This window comes from Dama dama, chromosome 30 (assembly GCF_033118175.1).
Source record: "Dama dama isolate Ldn47 chromosome 30, ASM3311817v1, whole genome shotgun sequence".
NCBI classification, from domain to species: domain Eukaryota; kingdom Metazoa; phylum Chordata; class Mammalia; order Artiodactyla; family Cervidae; genus Dama; species Dama dama.
Genome location: NC_083710.1, coordinates 59,894,721 through 59,913,931, shown reverse-complemented (window position 1 = coordinate 59,913,931; position 19,211 = coordinate 59,894,721).

Below are 19,211 nucleotides of genomic sequence, written 5' to 3'. Positions count from 1 at the left end.
TGAAGAAAGACACACCTCAAAAGAGTACAGTGTTATTCTAGTTACAAAACTGAATTTCTCTGCCCTGCCCCTTGTTCCAGGAGACTCCACTATAGTTCAAATCCTCATTACCAATGTCTTAGTCTCTTGCAGTGAAGTTACCTGCATCCAGTACCTTCACATCCCTCCCCCAATTTTTCTTACACACACACACACACACACACACACACACACACACACACACACACAGAGTCTTAAGTACTACTCATATATTTTAAATTTCCCCATTTAAACTACTGATTCATTACTTCCCTTCTTTTCTTCTCGGATTATAAACAATTCCTAAGCCATGTGCTAAGGATGATGTATTACCTCAGCTTCTTTCTACAGTTTTTCTCTCTAGTCCCTTGAACTATATTCAAGGCACCAGTTAGGTTTCTAATTTCTTCAGGATACAAGAGACTCCCAATATTTTCTATTTTACTTTTCTGATGCATTTTAATTATATAAAAAATACTATTTTATTATTACCTGAAGTATATGATTTTATATCTTTTAAAAATATAATAGGAACTTTTTTGCTTTTGATAAATCGCAAAAGGTGCTTGTGTCCAGTTTATTTATATATGTATTTCCTTGAGTCCATTGTTAGCTACTAGAGAACAGTTATTAGATGTGCATTAATTCACAAATATTTATACAGAATATAAAGCATTCAAAAAACTCTAAGGCACGTTTCAGTAATAATTTCACACGAAAAGCTCTTCCCATCATAGAGTGCATGGACTGGTTCAGAGATACACAGCACTTGAATCAGTTATAACTCTCAGATACAACGTTGTGAGTGCAGTATGTCGTATGTACATGTGTGAATGTTTTGGTTTGAATATGTGCGTCTTAGCTAAAAAATATTTAGACTGTAGGCTTTTTCATGTACATTCCTGTATATTCATTCTTACCTAGTGTTTATCTAACTTTTTCCCTCTTCTGTTCACTTTTTCCATATACATTATCAATAGCATAGGACACTAGAAAGTTACCCACTAAAGCAAAATTGTATAATAAAATGAGCCCCTCTGATTCAGTACTCATATTTATTAAAATTGTTGAAATCAGAGTATTTGAAGTTTCTTTTTTTCTGAGTTAGGCTTTAAACTGTTCTTTCTTATGCATGAGTTTTTTTCATGGCAATTTAGAGGAGAACATTTTTGCCAAACCACAGTGTAGGATTTAGGTAAATGTATTAATTTTAGTAAATGGATGATACCTAGAAGTATCCAGATAGTAAATACTTTCTCTAAAATGGAGATTTATTGATTTTTGTACAACACTTACATTTCCATTGGCCCACTACTCTCCTGCCAAGTCATCTGCACTGTAACCTCATGGAGAGTTAAAAGGTAGGAAAAACGGCACACGAGGTGCATGCTAAAAGAAGCTGTTTGTCCTTTGGCAGTCTCTGTAACACACATGCCAAGCACAGATGGTAAAGATGTTCCTGGCTTCTACCACTATCTTGACAGTCCAAATGCAGTCAGAGATCACCAGAAAAGGGTAAATGCCACATCTCCCAGATGAAACAGCAAAACCTCTAGTCTTTTGAAATGCTTTCTTCAGAACATCAGGTTTGTGTCCATCTGATTTTTGTTAACTTGCTAACAGAATTGAAAAGAACCATATGAGTAGGATGAAAAGAAGGTGGGAGATTCCTCTCAAAACCCTTAGCAGCAATTATGTTATAAAAATCACCATGGTTATCTTGGCACATTTATATAGCTGAAGAAATTATTTATTTTGAATGTACATTTTATTCATTTCTCTGTCCAGTCCTCAACAAGACAGATTGAAAAATAAGCTTCATAAGTTAAAGTGCTTTCATTATACTAAGGAAGCTTAGCTCCTTAAAATGATGAATTATATTCAAATGAAAGGATCTTTAATTGAAGTACTCATGCCACTTCAAAAAGAAAACAAAACAACAACAAAAAAATGTAACCTCTAACTTCCTTATTGCAGGGATTTGTAAGAAGATAGAATTGATTATTTTTCCTTAGTTTTCAAAAGAATAGACCAAAATTTAATCTAAAGTGATTTAAATGGGGGGGAGACTTACCACAGATCAAGAAGTTCTGGGCAAGCAGAATTAAATTAATTATAGCTCCTAAACCATAATTACTTTCAATCAAGACGAAGCATAGCAAACAGGATGTGGAGTCTCAATATATTATAGCTTATTTATATGTTGGAAAAATAATTTTTCCTCAAAATCTATACTTGGGTCTCAATGAAACTTTATTGAATTGGTTCTTGATATAGAAGTCTTAATATCCAAATCTTTAATTCAAGTACAACTTTTTCACCAGAATAGGTGATAACATACTCTCTCTAATTTTCCAACTGAGGAAATCTGAAGTAATTTTTGACTCAATAGTTTTCATTATTTTATGTATTCAAGTTGAGTGGTTAACACTTTTGACTCTACTGTCTCTTCACCCCTTTGTATATACTTGTAAGTTTTTTGTATAAACATGCGTCTTATTTGTACACCAAAATTCTTTCTGTAAAAATATCTTTCTATATAAGCTCATGAACAAATTGTGAACATGCATAATTACCCTCAGAATCTATTAATTTTATAGCCCAGTGACACCACCTCATTGAACATATGAGTCTAAAGACTCTTACATTGTAGAGAGTTTGTGGAGACAACGCCTTCATTTGTCTTATTCTAATTTGAGAGTCCAAACTCTTCTCTAATATGGGAATCTTCTGGGTTAGAGCATCTTTAGACTAATTAACATTTGTATTTTTATTTCATGGACCAAATTCAATGAAACTTTTCATAAATCACCCTAGAAATAAGATCTGAAATGCAGTGCTTTATGTGTTTTCAACCTACACCACAGATGTTTTTTTAATAATTCACATGAACTCAAGAATTATCTCAGATTAATGGTAATGAGTCCTGTTTATGGCAGTTGCATAGGGGTACTTATTGAATCAATAAATCAATTACAATAATGTTAACTCCTACTGAATCAATCATAAGTTCTTCTCTTGAACCAGTTATTAAAGGTCACATTGCTAATATGTGAACATCAAAATCCATTGCTGCTGAAATTTCTAATAAATGTCTTTGCCCCTGAGGGAGTATTTCTTTAATTCAGTCTGTGGAATGGAGGGGCAAATTAATTCCTGAAAGATTTAGACTCTGGAAACATAGAGTTTGGGTAAATAAATGTTTGAATAGGAGGGAAAAATCTTGGCAATGTCAATTTCCTTCAACATAGGTTTTCTTATAACACTGAGAAAGAGTGATTACTGAAGAACACAATCTATCTAAATTCTGAGAAGTAATGTTCTCATAGCTTCTTTTCAGATGAACTAGGAGACTCCTGACAATGTTTTCAATGTGTATCACTCTAGTCTCTTGTTAATATCTGGCACTAGGATGAATAATAATTCCTAAGATGTTTTAGGGAAATAAGTTTATTACTAAACAGTATGGAATAAAATGCAGAAGATAATATTATCAACAATAATTTCTCTATACTTCAAGTTACTTTTTCTCCATGTTTATCAGTAACATGGCCAATAATATAATCCAAGATCTATATTTGAGTTAAAAGATAAACTGAAAACTTCAAGATAAATCATTATAATGTACAACATATTACAATATAATGTAATATATTTATAGTACAAAATAGTAGATATCCTCTTAAATATCTGATGAAAATACATGCAGTCATATATACAGATTATTAGGGATATTTTAGAAATGAATCAATTTATCAAATTATGATATCACTCATGTAAAATGATGTTTTCTTTTCCTTTTTGGAGATTAAATAAAAACAGGCAAACATATATATATATATATACACACATATATATATACATTTACAAATATAAGTATGGGCAAATATATATACAGGATATATATACAGGAGAGACAGAAGTACACATGCACACATACACACACACTGCAATTTTACATACATAAAATAGATAAGGACAAGTAGTTAAAAGCAGATTAAAATTTTAATTATAATGTTCTGATATTCTAAAAAGCCAAAGTGCATTTGTTAATTATTAATGTGTGGATATAATAGTTAACTAAATTTTTACTAATTAAAACTTATACAGAATGAAAAAAAATCAACGGTGCCAACGTATTTGGGGGCATATTTAAGAGAAGGGGATGAAAGAGTCATTTAAAATATTAAAAGCCAGCTTAAACTTTGTTTGAAATATTTTTCCTGCTTAATATTAAACTTATATTTCCACTACGTTTTTGCATCAGTGCAGTTATATTAGAGTAGCATTTTTAATTGAGATTTCTGTAAAAAGATGACTAGTTCACTAAAGATATAAATGGTATTGACAACATATAATAAAATTATCTGATAAATATTAGTATTCAAAACTAAACGGGATCTTACCACAGAGAGAGAGGTGAGAAAAATTGAAGAGATATGAAAGATATAGTCAGCATATCTACAAAACAGTACTTAAGACCAAGTAGCTATTTCTAAGGTTAACAAAACAAACAAAAGAAAAACTCGAGTGTTTTCTATGATTCTGATGATCCTATCTCCCTCAGTTAGTGCAGGCCCTCAGTTATGTCCGACTCTGCACCCCCATGGACTGTAGCACGCCGGGCCTCCCTGTCCATCACCAACTCCCAGAGCTTGCTCAACTCATGCGCATCGAGTCTGTGATGCCATCCAATCATCTCATTCTCTGCCGTCCCTTTCTCCTCCTGCCTTCAATCTTTCCCAGCATCAGGGTCTTTTCAAATGAGTCAGTTCTTCCTTTCAGGTGGCCAAAGTACTAGAGTTTAAGCTTCAGCATCAGTCTTTCCATTGAACATTCAGGACTGATTTCCTTTAGGATGGACTGGTTTGTTCTCCTTGTAGTCCAAGAGACTCTCAAGTGTCTCCTCCAACACCACAGTTCAAAAGCATCAATTCTTTGGCACTCAGCTTTCTTTATAGTCCAATTCTTACATCCATACATGAATACTAGAAAAACCATAGCTTTGACTAGGCAGACCTTTGTTGGCAAAGTAATGTCTCTGCTTTTTAATATGCTGTATAGGTTGGTTATAGCTTTTCTTCCAAGGAGCAAGTGTCTTTTCATTTCATGGCTACAGTCACCATCTGCAGTGATTTTGGAGCCCTCCAAAATAAAGTCTATCACTGTTGCCATTGTTTCCCCATCTATTTGCCATGAAGTGATGGGACAGGATGCCATGATCTTAGTTTTCTGAATGATGTTTTAAGCCAACTTTTTCACTCCTCTCTGACTTTCATCAAGAGACTCTTTAGTTCTTCACTTTCTGCCATAAGGGTGATGTCATTTGCACATTTGAGGTTATTGATATTTCTTCCAGAAATCTTGATTCCAGCCATCTCCCTCACATCCAATTAATCAGGTCCTTGTATCACTCTCCTAAACTTTTCTCAAGAAACTGCAGTTATTTATTCTTTCTTTCAACACCCTCATTTCAGACATTATAGTCTCCCTTATCCATTTTAGCAGATTCCAATCTTTCCTTTCTCCTGTTGATTTTCCACATTGTCATTAAAGTGATATTCTTAACAGCTATTTTCACTACATCACTGTGTTGCTCAGTGCCTCTTACAGTTTAATATTTCATTCCAAAATAAAATTTAAATTCTTTAACACTGCCCACTGTAGAAGGAAATGGAAACCTATTCCAGTATTCTTGTTGGAGAATTCCATGGACAGAGGAACTTGGCAGGCTACAGTCCATGGGGTCACAAAGAGTCAGACATGACTGAATGATTAACACACACACACACAACACTGCCCACAAGACCACTCTGAAACACAAATATTTAATGGTGATCTCTATACAGTTGTAAAAGGTAAACACTGGCTGTTCTGAGTATCTTTTACTTCTCATTTAGTTCCATAAATTGTGTGACCTCTGTCTGTTTGTGAATGCTGTTCACACCTGGATAAGTTATACTCATCGTTTTCAAACCTTCCTTGAAGACCACTTTGAAGATTTCTTGGTGAGTTTATGAAACTGTCCCTATGTAACCATATTTCTCTTATCATGCATATTGAATTATTTTATATATATATATATATACACACATATATACATACATACATACATATCCTTCTTTATTCTTTAAGGACAACACTTATTTCCATCATGCTCACCATTATTATACTTTAGTCACCTGAATGGCCACATGCCTACACCAAGAAATTACTCTTGGCCAACACACTTATATTAAATATTTTGTGTATTATTTCTAACAGCTTTCAAACTACATGCTATTTCTTGCCTATGCCAGTTTAGTATTATATATCATTTATTGTCAAACAAAATGATTGACTGTTTTTAATAGTGAGTGCCAACTGGTTTCAAAATTGTTATGTACTTATTTGAGTATGATTCTTTTCTTTTTAAACCTAAAACTCTAATTATTTCATTTTTATATCTTGCTTTGTAATTGTGTCTTTTCATTTGGGAATTGGGATGAATCCTATATTCTAACATTTTGTTAATTAAAAAAAATACTATCCAAATTAGGTTATTCTTTGGGTGAAGAAGAAGATGCAACCAAAACAAAAGTAGGTGTACAGATACAGATGATATACAATGGAGAAAAGTTTTTTTTTTTTTTTTAACAACTTGAAGATAGAGAATTAAAAGTAGCATTTGATATTTTAATAAATATATCCCATGCATATTTCACTACAGTCCATGCAAAGTAGCATGGCTTTATAAAACTTTACTTTTAACATACAGATGGCTAACAAACACATGAAAAGATGCTCAACATCACTCATTATCAGAGAAATGCAAATCAAAACCACAATGAGGTACCATATCACGCCACTTAGAATGGCTGCTATCAAAAAGTCTGCAAACAATAAATGCTGGAGAGGGTGCAGAGAAAAGGGAACCTCTTACACTGTTGGTGGGAATGCAAACTAGTACAGCCACTATGGAGAACAGTGTGGAGATTCCTTAAAAAACTGGAAATAGAACTGCCATACGACCCAGCAGTCCCACTGCTGGGCATACACACTGAGGAAACCAGAATTGAAAGAGACATATGTACCCCAGTGTTCATCACAGCACTGTTTACAATATCCAGGACATGGAAGCAACCTAGATGCCCATTGGCAGATGAATGGATAAGAAAGCTGTGGTACATATACACCATGGAATATTACTCAGCTATTAAATGGAACACATTTGAATCAATTCTAATGAGGTGGATGAAACTGGAGCCTATTATACAGAGTGAAGTAAATCAGAAATAAAAACACCAATACAGTATATCAATGCATATATATGGAATTTAGAAAGATGGTAACAATGACCCCATATGTGAGACAGCAAAAGAGACACAGATGTAAAGAACAGATTTTTGAACTCTGTGGGAGAAGGTGAGGGTGGGATGATTTGAGAGAATAGCATTGAAACTTGTATATTATCATATGTGGAACAGATTGCCAGCCTTAGTTTGATGCATGAGACAGGGTGCTCAGGGCTGGTGCACTGGGATGACCCTGAGGGATGGGATGGGGAGGGAGATGGGAGGGGGGTCCAGGATGGGGAACACAAGTACACCCATGGCTCATTCATGTCAATGTGTGGCAAAAACCACTACAATATTGTAGAGTAACTAGACTCCAATTAAAATAAACAAATTGTTTTTTAAAGAAACCTTTACTTTTAGATAGAGAATATCTACCTGACATGATATCAAGAGGAATAAGTTAATTAGAAGTAACATTTCTCATAATAAACTTTTTCATAATGTTTAACTATTATTTAAAACATTGTGCAAATAATATAGAAAGTGAAGCAAGTCATTTTGTGTACTGCTGCTAAAATTTTGGCTTTTAGTCTAGTTAGCCCTGTTACCATTCAAGGGATACAATTGGAAGTGGGATTTGAGTGAATGGTGGAATTTCCCCCCCCACCTTTGGAAGAATTTTCAGCCACCCTGCCATGACCTTCATATATCCAAGTCCAACTTTTCCCACCTCACAATCCTGTATATGTCCCTAAGAACTTCACTGATTCCCTATATGAGCCTTACTGCTTAGAAAATATATTGCCTAATATACTATATTCATTTTATACATCCACAATAACAAATTTCCTCACACACTGCATCAGAAGTAACACAAATCTTTTACCTTTAAAGTTCTGGAGGCCAGAAGTCTCATGCAGATCCCAAAAGGCTAAAATCAAGGGATTGGCAGTGCTGTGTTATTTCCTGGAGGTTCTAAAAGAAACACAAATTTCAAGCTCATTCATGTGTTGGCAAAATTCAGTTACATGTAGTATAAGACTGAGGTTTCTGTTTCTGTTTTTGGTGGTTGTTAGTTGGAGACCACCCTCATCCCCATATACCTTTCTGTACTCCTTCTGCAAATCACCTATGTTTCAAAATTACCAACAAGGTATCAAGTTCTCATGCTGTCATATCTCTGCCCCCTTTTCCATCATTATATGTCTCTGGACTAGAATCAGGAAAAGATTCTCTACTTTTAAGTACTTGTGTGATTAGACTGGACTCCTCCCTCTGGACTATCCATGACAATCTCTTTATCTAAGTCCATGGACTTGGTTACACCTGAAGAGTCCTTTGGCCACGTAATGTAACATATTCACAGGTTCCATGGACATCTTTTGGTGGCTATGGGGGTAAAAAGAGGATGCATTATTCTGCCTACCATATCCTCTTTTGAATCAACTAATGGTTTTGCCAATTTCTTTACTATTACTGTCAAAAATAATGGAAAGTGTTTATCTATTATTGGTATCTAACTTTCCAAACACTTCCAGTTCCCTTTACCTCGCCTAATGTTGGAAAATGCAACAAAAGGGCTAGGGATTTGGTTTAAAATTTGGACTTACATAAGCCATCCAAATGAAATTAGGCCATCTTCATAGTGCCATGTGTATGGCTGATTTTATATATACTACTTTCTATCTTGCATTAGTTATTACTTTTAATAAAATATTTAAGAACAGAAAATATTATTTGAAGATTATTTTTAAAATATTCTTGTACATTTCAGAATCTCCCACAAATCTAGAAAAAACCTAATGTGAAGACTATAAAATCAGTAACATTTGCAATCTCAGGAAATTGTAAACTGATTAACATCACTGGTGTAGCATCAGAGAGCCTGAGTTCAAAGAACAGTTGTAGTCCCAAATTCTGTAACTTTGGGCAAGTTATTGAATTCCTCTAAGCTTTACATCTAATGTGGATAATAATAATAACATCTAATGACAGTGTTTCCATGAGGATTAATTAAGACAGTACCATGTCTTAATTAATGGTAAAAAATTTAATATGTGTTAGTTTTGAATGGCAAAATGCATTAGTCAAGTTTTCTATTTGTCTTCCTGAATTTATGAATAAACAAATAATTTTATGAATTAATATACATCTTAAGACTCTGATATTAAAATTAATACATTTTAATAGCACTTCTTTGCAATTGTGGCTCTAGTTATAAAAAGAAGTTTTCAAATGCCCACTGAAAACTTTCTGTTAAAATTCCATGGGGGGAAAAAGTTTTTAAAATAGAGGAACTGTCAACCTCATGGCTATTAATTTTTAGAATAATTATTAATTAAGTTTAATTTCTGAAGCAAATTACATATATTTATATCAGTTCCAAGAACTCTCACTTCTTTAAAAATCTTTTTATTAAAGTATGACAAATGTAGAGAAGGATGTACAAATCTTATGTGAAAAGTTCAGTGAATTTTTAAAAGTTAATACAACTATGTAGCCACCACAAAAATTAAGCATTAATTCCAAGACTATAGAATCCTACTTTTCCTAACTTAATTTTTAATTGTACTTCCATGGATTCATTTGCAACCTTTTGAACATTATGTGAATAGAATAATCTAGTGTTCTATTTTTTCACTTCTATCATGTTTTGTCAATGCTATACTATCATATATGGCAGTATTCTACTTATGTCCAGTGTTATTTAAATTATATTTTAGAAATATAATGTAATGAATTTATCTAAATTACTCTTGAAATATATTTGACTACATAGTTTCAAGTTATATAGGACCAAAAATATGACTAATGCATATCGACATGACTTTTAATATATTTATATACAGATTATTGTTGAGTATATACCTATGAGTGGAGGCTCTTGTGATCAGTTACGTAATTAAAAGCAGTTATACAATCAATCATCAGAGTTTGTACATTCTAATTATTTCATATACTTAACAATTATATTTTTAGCCATTTTGTTTTATACAGTGAATTTTTAATGTGATTTTATTTTCACTTTGTCAATAATACATTGAGTGATTTTCATATATTTATATTTCATTTTGCTTTTTGTGATGTCTCTGTTCTATGTCTGTGTTACATTCTTAGATTCTCTTTCTTTCTGTCGTGCATTTATACGTATTCTTTATATATTCTAGATATAAAGTCCTTGTCAAGGATAACACATGCAAACTTCACTTATTCTCTGGAGTTTGCACTTTCACTTTCTACGCCTTGCGATGGACTGATTCTTCGGTGATTCCCAATGGTTATGCTATTTTCTGGTATACATGGCTCAGTATGACTCTGCCCACTTATATATGGGAATGTGACTTGCTTTTCACCAAGAAATATATCAAAGTGGAAGGGATATTACCCTGGGATTAGCTTGCACTACATGGCAGTAGAGTTGAGATGTTACTTTCAGGATTATGTAACATTTTACACGAGACACTATTTTAGCAGTGTAGATAAATCATTCCTGCTGGCTTAAGGAAGAGAGTAGGCATGCTGAAGAAGTTAATGTTGCAAGAAACTGCAGAAGCCCTTTAGGACTAGAGAAAAGCCTTAAAGAGACAGTCAGCAAAGAGTAAGAATCTCAGTTATGCAGCTGCAAAGAAAGGGATTTTGATAACAACCAGAATTAGTTTGGACACAAATTCTTCAAACCGATGTAGTCCAACTGCAATCAGTGTGTGCGTGTTTCTGTGCGTGTGTGTATACATATGGAAATTAATAAAATTATATTAAAACCTACAGAGGCATGAACAGTAAAGAAGTAAGACTATTTTCAAGAACAGAGTTCACTGTGTATTAATTTATAATTAATATAAAGCTACTGCAATTAGTCAGGGTTATAGGCACAAAGATAGATAACTAAACCCATAGAATATATTCAAGATACTAAAGAGACCCAGATATAAATGGATTTTCATACACTGAAAATGTGGCCCTGCAAAGCAGTGCAAAATGTTCAGTCTTTTAAAATCATGGCATTAGATTAATTAAATAGTTTCATAAAAAAGAGTAAACCATGAAAGCTACCATATACCATACACTAAGCCCACACGAAATAGATTGCAAAAAGTAAAATAACTCATCTTCTAGAAAATAGCATAGAAAAAAAATCTCTAGGATCTTGGAACAGCCAGTAATTTCTCAAATGGGACACAGTATATGAACAACAACAACAACAACAACAAAAAATAGAGGCGTATTGACCTAAATTAAAAATAATAGCTACTATTTATTAAAATATATCATTATGTCAGTTTTCCTTTTTTATGTAATAAACTACCATGGATCTAGTGACTTATAATAATGAATATTTATTATTTGTATGAGTCAGAAATCCAGGCATGGTTTCACTGTCTGCTCAGGATGTCGGTCAAAAGTCTGACTTATTCTCAGAATTCTGTTGTTAATCTTCTAGGTAATGAAAGAAAGATAATTCTTCTCTTATATCCTGATTTTCCTCAGGAGCATTGATTTCTCTCTTATGTCTCAATCTCCCTGCTCTAATGTATCTTCAAAGTGTTCTAAGGCTCACCAAAAGGGGAAAAACAGGAAAAGTTTTATCAAGGGAACTGCCAGTGATTGATGTCAATAAGGCAACTTAAAGAGTAAAGTGTTCAAAGTCAGACATGTTCAGTATTTTCTCTGCTGATCTTTCTAACATTCTTATGCCTGGCAGCACAACTTTTTTTTTGAAGTCAAACTGATGCAACAATTAATTTGGTGCTCATCCACATACAATCCATATGATGGTGGACAGATCACTAACATTCTGTTGGCTGTAGGATCTGTGTAACCCCTTCCTTTGAATTTTAGTGGGTTCTAAATCTACTCTGATCAATAAAACACGAAAGAAATAATTCTCTTGCCAAGATTCAGGCCCAGGACATAAGAGAGTGGCAACCTATGCATTCTATGTGTTTAAAAACAGCCTCCATTCTTTGATAAAGTTTATGAATTTCAGTGACAAGGTCCTTGAATTTCTCAGCTGTGCTTTGAGCTGACAGTCAGTTTTTCCAGCCACAAGAGTGAGAGCCATCTTCTCCAGCCTTAGTCAACCTCCCAAGCTGAGGCCAAACAGAATTGTCAAGTGAAGTCATTTTTAAGTTCCTCACCGTAAACTGATAAACAAAATAAAATTGTTGCTTTGAGCCACAGAGTTCTCATACCGTTTTCAATACAGCAATAAATAAATTTTTAAAAAGTCAAGGATCTATACTTTCTGAAAATAGATAGAGAACATTTATTCTTGCAAAGGAAGGTATTGTTGAAAAAGAAAAAAAAAAAAAAAAAGCCAGAGATTATATTCTGGGCTGAAGACCAGCTTTGGTATTCTCAAAAACACCTGAAATTATTTCTAGTACATGCTATAAAATATAGATGATATGTATTAACAATTGATAAAAGTAAGTAATGATGATTATAAATATATAATAATGCAACCTTTGTAATAGTTGAAGTATTACTTCTAGAATATTTAAGCCTAGGATGTAAGTAAACACTACAAATAATCTTTCTTATTCTTAGAAATCCATTAAAAATAAAAATAAATAATAAATGAAAGCAACAAACCATTACTTTTGCAGTCTAAGATAATTTTTAACAGAACGGCAGAATAATAAACATTATCTTTGGGGAAATGTGGGCTTCTTCAGTGGCTCAGATGGTAGAGAATCCACCTGCAGTGCAGGAGACCTGGGTTCAATCCCTGGGTTGAAAAGATCCCCTGGAGAACAGAAGGGTTACCCACTCTAGTATTCTAGCCTGGAGAATTCCAAGGACAGAGGAGCCTGGCTGGCTACAGTCCATGGGGTGGCAAAGAGTTGGACACAACTGAGTGACTTTCAGTACACACTTTGGGGAAATGTAGGAGGCTAATTCTGGCAAACCCTTCTATTTTCCTACAAGAAAATCTTTAAAAAAACAGTTTTTGATATCAAAAAGAAATGCACTACCTTAATAAGAGATACATGTAAGATCAGTTAGCACTCAGTTACACGGTTCCCTTAATTTTGAGAATAATTACAGGTGCTAGGAGAAGCCTATCCTTTCCCCTTGCTGTGAAGAGCACTTTCATTTTTTTCTCCTTAGTGGCAATTTTTCCTCTATCTGACTCTGAAGGACTAACACCCAGGTTCTTCATTTTTTCTCATATATCCTTTTTCTAGCAAATCCATGCTTCAAAAGTATTTTTATTCTTCCATAGTTGCATTTCATTAAGTGTCATATACTTGTACATTTTCTCATGTAGGTCTCTTTTTAAAGATTAATTAGCTAATTAATTTTTGGTTGTGCTGAGCCTTTGCTGCTGCCCACTGACTTTCTCTAGTTGTGGAGAGTGGGGGCTACTGTCTAGTTGTGGTATGCTCACTATGTCTTATCACAAGACCAGGTTCAATAAATATGGAAATGCCTACTAACGCTGCACTGTATCCCATGCCCCATCCTCAAGTTGTGACTCTAATAAAACCCGATGCTAATTTGCATGCAGTTTCTGCTTTAGTACTCATTTGAGTTTCATAAACAGTCTCTTGATGAGAGTGAAAGAGGAAAGTGAAAAAGTTGGCTTACAATTCAAGATTCAAAAAACTAAGATCATGTCATCTGGTGCCATCACTTCATGGCAAATAAAAGGGGAAAAAGTGGAAGCAGTGACAGTTTTTATTTTCTTGGGCTTCAAAATTACTGTGAGCAATGACTGCAGCCATGAAAATAAAAGACACTTCCTCCCTGGAAGGAAAGCTAAGACAAACCTAGACAGTCTAGACAGATGAAATGGGGAGGGAGGAGGGAGGGAAGTTTAAGAAAGAGGGAATATATGTATATGTATGGCTGATTCATGTTGATGTGTGGTAGAAACCATAACAATATTATAATTATCCTCCAACTAAATATAAAATAAAATTTAAAAGCAGACATATCACTTTGCCAACAAAGGTTCACATAGTTAAAGCTATGGTATTTCCAGGAGCCATGTACAGATGTGACAGCTGGACCATAAAGAAGCCTGAGCACTGAAGAACTGATACTTGGAAATTGTGCTGGAGAAGATTCTTGAGAGTTCCTTGGACTGCAAGAGATCAAACAGTCAATCCTAAAGGAAATCAACCCTCAATACCGATTAGAAGGACTGGTGCTGAAGCTGAAGGTCTGATGCTCTGGCTAACTGATGTGAAGAGCCAACTCAGTGGAAAAGAACCTGATGTTGGGCAAGATTGAAGGCAAAAGAAGGGGGCAGCAGAGGATGAGATGGTTAGACAGCATCACTGACTCAGTGGACATCAGTCCAGTTCAGTTCAGTCACTCAGTCGTGTCTGACTCACTGTGACCCCATAGACTGCAGCACTCCAGGCTTCCTTGTCCATCACCAACTCCCAGAGATTACTCAAATTCATGTCCATTGAGCAGTGATGCCATCCAATCATCTCATCCTATGCTGTTCCTTTATCCTCCTGCCTTCAATGTTTCCCAGCATCAGGGTCTTTTCAAATGAGTCAATTCTTTGCATCAGGTGGCCAAAGTACTGGAGTTTCAGCTTCAGAATCAGTCTTTCCAAAGAATGTTCAGGACTGATTTTCCTTGGAATTGACTGGTTTGACATCCTTGCTGCCCAAAGGACTCTCAAGAGTCTTTTCCTACAATGCAGTTCAAAAGCATCAATTCTTTGGTGCTCAGATTTCTTTATAGTCCAAATCTCATATCCATACATGACTACTAGAAAAACCATAGCTTTGACTAGACGGACCTTTGTTAGCAACTTAATGTCTCTGCTTTTTAATATGCTGTCTAAGTTGGTTACAGCTTTTCTTGCAAGGAGCAAGCGTCTTTTAATTTCATTACTGCAATCACCATCTGCAGTGATTTTGGAGCCCAGAAAAATTAAGTCTGCTACTGCTTCCATTTTTTTCCATTCATTGCCATGAAGTGATGAGAGCGGATGCCATGATCTTAGTTTTCTGAATGTTGAGCTTTAAGTCAACTTTTTCACTCTCTTTCACTTTCATCAAGGGGCTCTTTAGTTCTTCTTCACTTTCTGCCATAAGGGTGGTGTCATCTGCATATCTGAGGTTATTGATACTTCTCTCAGCAGACTTGATTTCAGCTTGTGCTTCATCCAGCCTGGCATTTTCCATGATGTACTCTGCATATAAGCTAAATAAGCAGGATGACAATATACAGCTTTGACTCACTCCTTTCCTCACTTGGAACCAGTCTTGTTCCATGTCCAGTTCTAACTATGCTTCTAGACCTGCATACAGATTTCTCAGGAGATAGGTCAGATTGTCTGGTATTTCCATCCCTCTAAGAATTTTCCAAATTTTGTTGTGATCCACACAGTCAAAGGCTTTGGCATAGTCAAATAGATGTTTTTCTGGAACTCTCTTGCATTTTCGATGATCCAGTGGATGTTGGCAATTTGATCTCCGGTTCCTCTGCCTTTTCTAAATCCAGCTTGAACATCTGGAAGTTCACAGGTCATGTATTGTTGAAACCTGATTTGGAGAATTTTGAGCATTACTTGCTAGCGTGTGAGATGAGTGCAGTTGTGCAGTAGTTTGAATCTTTGGCATTGCTTCTCTTTGGGATTGGAATGAAAACAGACTTTTTCCAGTCCTGTACCACTGCTGAGTTTTCCTAATTTGCTGACATATTGAGTGCAGCACTTTCAGAGCATTATCTTTTAGGATTTGAAATAGCTCAACTGGAATTCCATCACTTCCTCTAGCTTTGTTTGTAGTGATATTTCCTAAGGCCCAGTTGACTTTCCATTGCAGGATGTCTGGCTTGTGGGTGAGTGATCACATAATCGTGGTTATCTGGGTCATTAGACATTTTTTGTATAGTTTTTCTATGTATTCTTGCCACTTCTTCTTAATATCTTCTATTTCTGTTAGGTCCACACTGTTTCTGTCCTTTATTGTGCCCATCTTTGCATGAAATGTTCCCTTGGTATCTCTAATTTTCTAGAAGAGATGCCTAGTCTTTCCCATTCTATTGTTTTCCTCTATTTCTTTGCATTGATCACTACAAAAGGCTTTCTTATCTCTACTTGCTAGTTTTTGGAACTCTGCATTCAAGTGGATGTATCTTTCCCTTTCTCCTTTGTCTTTAGCTTCTCTTCTTTTCTCAGCTATTTGTAAGGCCTCCTCAGATAGCCATTTTCCCATTTTGCATTTCTTTTTCTTGGGGATGGGCTTGATCCCTGCCTCCTGTACAATGTCACGAACCTCCGTCCATAGTTCTTCAGGCACTCTGTCTATCAGATCTAATCCCTTGAATCTATTTCTCACTTCCACTGTATAATCATAAGGGATTTGATTTAGGTCATACCTGAATGGTCTAGTGGTTTCCCCTACTTTCTTCAATTTCAGTCTGAATTCACAATAAGGAGTTCTTGATCTGAGCCAGTCACCACCTGGCCTTGTTTTTGCTGACTGTATAGAGCTTCTCTATCTTTGGCTGCAAACAATGTATCAATTTAATTTTGATGCTGACCATCTGGTGATGTCTTGTGTTGCAGGAAGAGGGTGTTTGCTATGACCAACCAGTACGTCCTCTTGGCAAAACTCTGTTAGTCTTTGACCTTCTTCCTTTTGTACTACAAGGCCAAATTTGTATGTTACTCCAAGTGTTTCTTGACTTCCTACTTTTGCATTCCAGTCCCTATAATGAAAAGGACATATTTTTGGGTGTTATTTCTAGAAGCTCTTGTAGGTCTTCATAGAACCATTCAACTTCAGCTTCTTCAGCATTACTGGTCGGGGCATAGACTTGAATTAGTGTGATATTGAATGGTTTGCCTTGAAAATGAACAGAGATCATTCTATCATTTTTGAGACTGCATCCTAGTACTGCATTTCAGACTCTTTTGGTGACTATGATTGCTATGCCATTTCTTCTAAGAACATGAATCTGAAAAATTTCTGGTAGACAGTGAAAGATAAGTGGACCTTGTCTGCAGTCCTTTGGGTTGCAAAGAGTCGGACACACTTTATCAATTGAACAACAAAACAACAAAAATATACAGATTATTTTGTTCTGAAAGTTATCTTTCCCAAACCTACAAAATATATATAAAAGATAACTTGGTTTATAAAACAAATCTCAGAATTTTCTTGAATAGCTTCAAAGACAGTACCACTTCCTTGTAATGATAACAATCAAATATTTTAGAACTGTCACTTTACAAATTTTTTATTGCATAAAACAATAAATTTTAAAATATTTTTTCAATGTAGAGAACAAACTGGACAAACATGCACAGTAGTTATACAGCAACAAAGTGGTTTTTGTTGGGGATTCTGAATACAACTTAAAAGAATGGAATTTCATTTATAATCTCTAGAAAAAACATTTACTTCATATTTAATATGTTACTATCAACAAAAAGGAAAAAAAGAAGATAAATCAGTGGATATATAAAGGAGAACAGCACAAGATGATTATTTTAAGTGCATGCAGTAATAGCAAAATATTTATGCTCAAATCGATGCCTGCACAAAAATTAACTATAATAGAATAAGTACTTACACTCACTAATGGAATCAAAGTGAATGGCTGTCATTTTTTTCACCAGATATTTTCTATTGAAATCTGAATTTTTTCAACTGAATTCAGGTGAACACAAAGCATATATAAACTTGATATTCTTGAGGATTATCAAATCCCTAATGTGATCTGAAACGGTATTTTGAATAGTGACTTTAACTTAAGTGTCAGACTCAGATCTCTGATTTGGAAATCCCTTTGGCTAAACCTGAAGGTAGTAACTGACATAAGAAATGAGATATTTGAAAAGTACATTACAATTCTGCTGGCATGTATTCTCTTTAAAACCTCCTATATCCATAGTTCACAAGAAATGTCCCATTGCCTCATGAATATTTTAGATATGAGTAATACTTTCTGCTTAACTCTCTGTTTATTTTGGGATATAGGGCAGGCAATTTCTGAAAACCAAATCTGGTGATATTTGAATGTAATTAAATTGTTTCTGGTTAGGCTTTAAGTAAAAATAAAAGTGCTAGTTAAGGAAATGATCTTAAAATATTTTCAGATATATACATATCATATTTAGTGTGAAAAATTTAGCTACTATAAGATCCAATAGAGTATTTATGACTTTCATATCACTTTCAGTATTAAATCAGAGATAGAATCCAATGAACAAAATACTCCATAATTTAAACATTCAAGAATCAAATTTATTATCACACTAATCAGAAAGGTATGTGAGATGCTGCATCCAAAACTAAGTAATATGCCTTTCATTGCTTGATGCTGCTGCTGCTGCTGCTAAGTCGCTTGAGTCGTGTCCAACTCTGTGTGACCCCATAGACGGCAGGCCCCCAGGCTCCCCCGTCCCTGGGATTTTCCAGGCAAGAACACTGGAGTAGATTGCCATTTCCCTCTCCAGTCCATGAAAGTGAAAAGTGAAAGTGAAGTCACTCAGTCGTGTCCGACTCTTCGTGACCCCCGGACTGCAGCCCACCAGGCTCCTCCATCCATGGGATTTTCCAGGCAAGAGTACTGGAGTGGGGTGTCATTGCCTTCTCCTGCTTGATACTACACTGAATAAACGGATCCTCAATACATTCTTGCCCCAATGAATCAACACACCAAATTAAATTAACTTTCAATCATGATTCAAGAATTGAATGGAATTGTTGCTTTGAGCATATGGCCAATGATAATTACTATGGATTTAAGCAAAAAGCATTAGAGTCCAGAGGTAAATGAAAACATTTTAATATCAAATAATATGACAACACATTTTTCAAATTGTGCCTTGCACATGTGTGCTCACTCGTGTCCTACCCTTTGTCATCCCATGGACTGTAGCCCAGTAGCTCCTCTGTACATGGAATTTTCCAGGCAAGAACACTGAAGTGG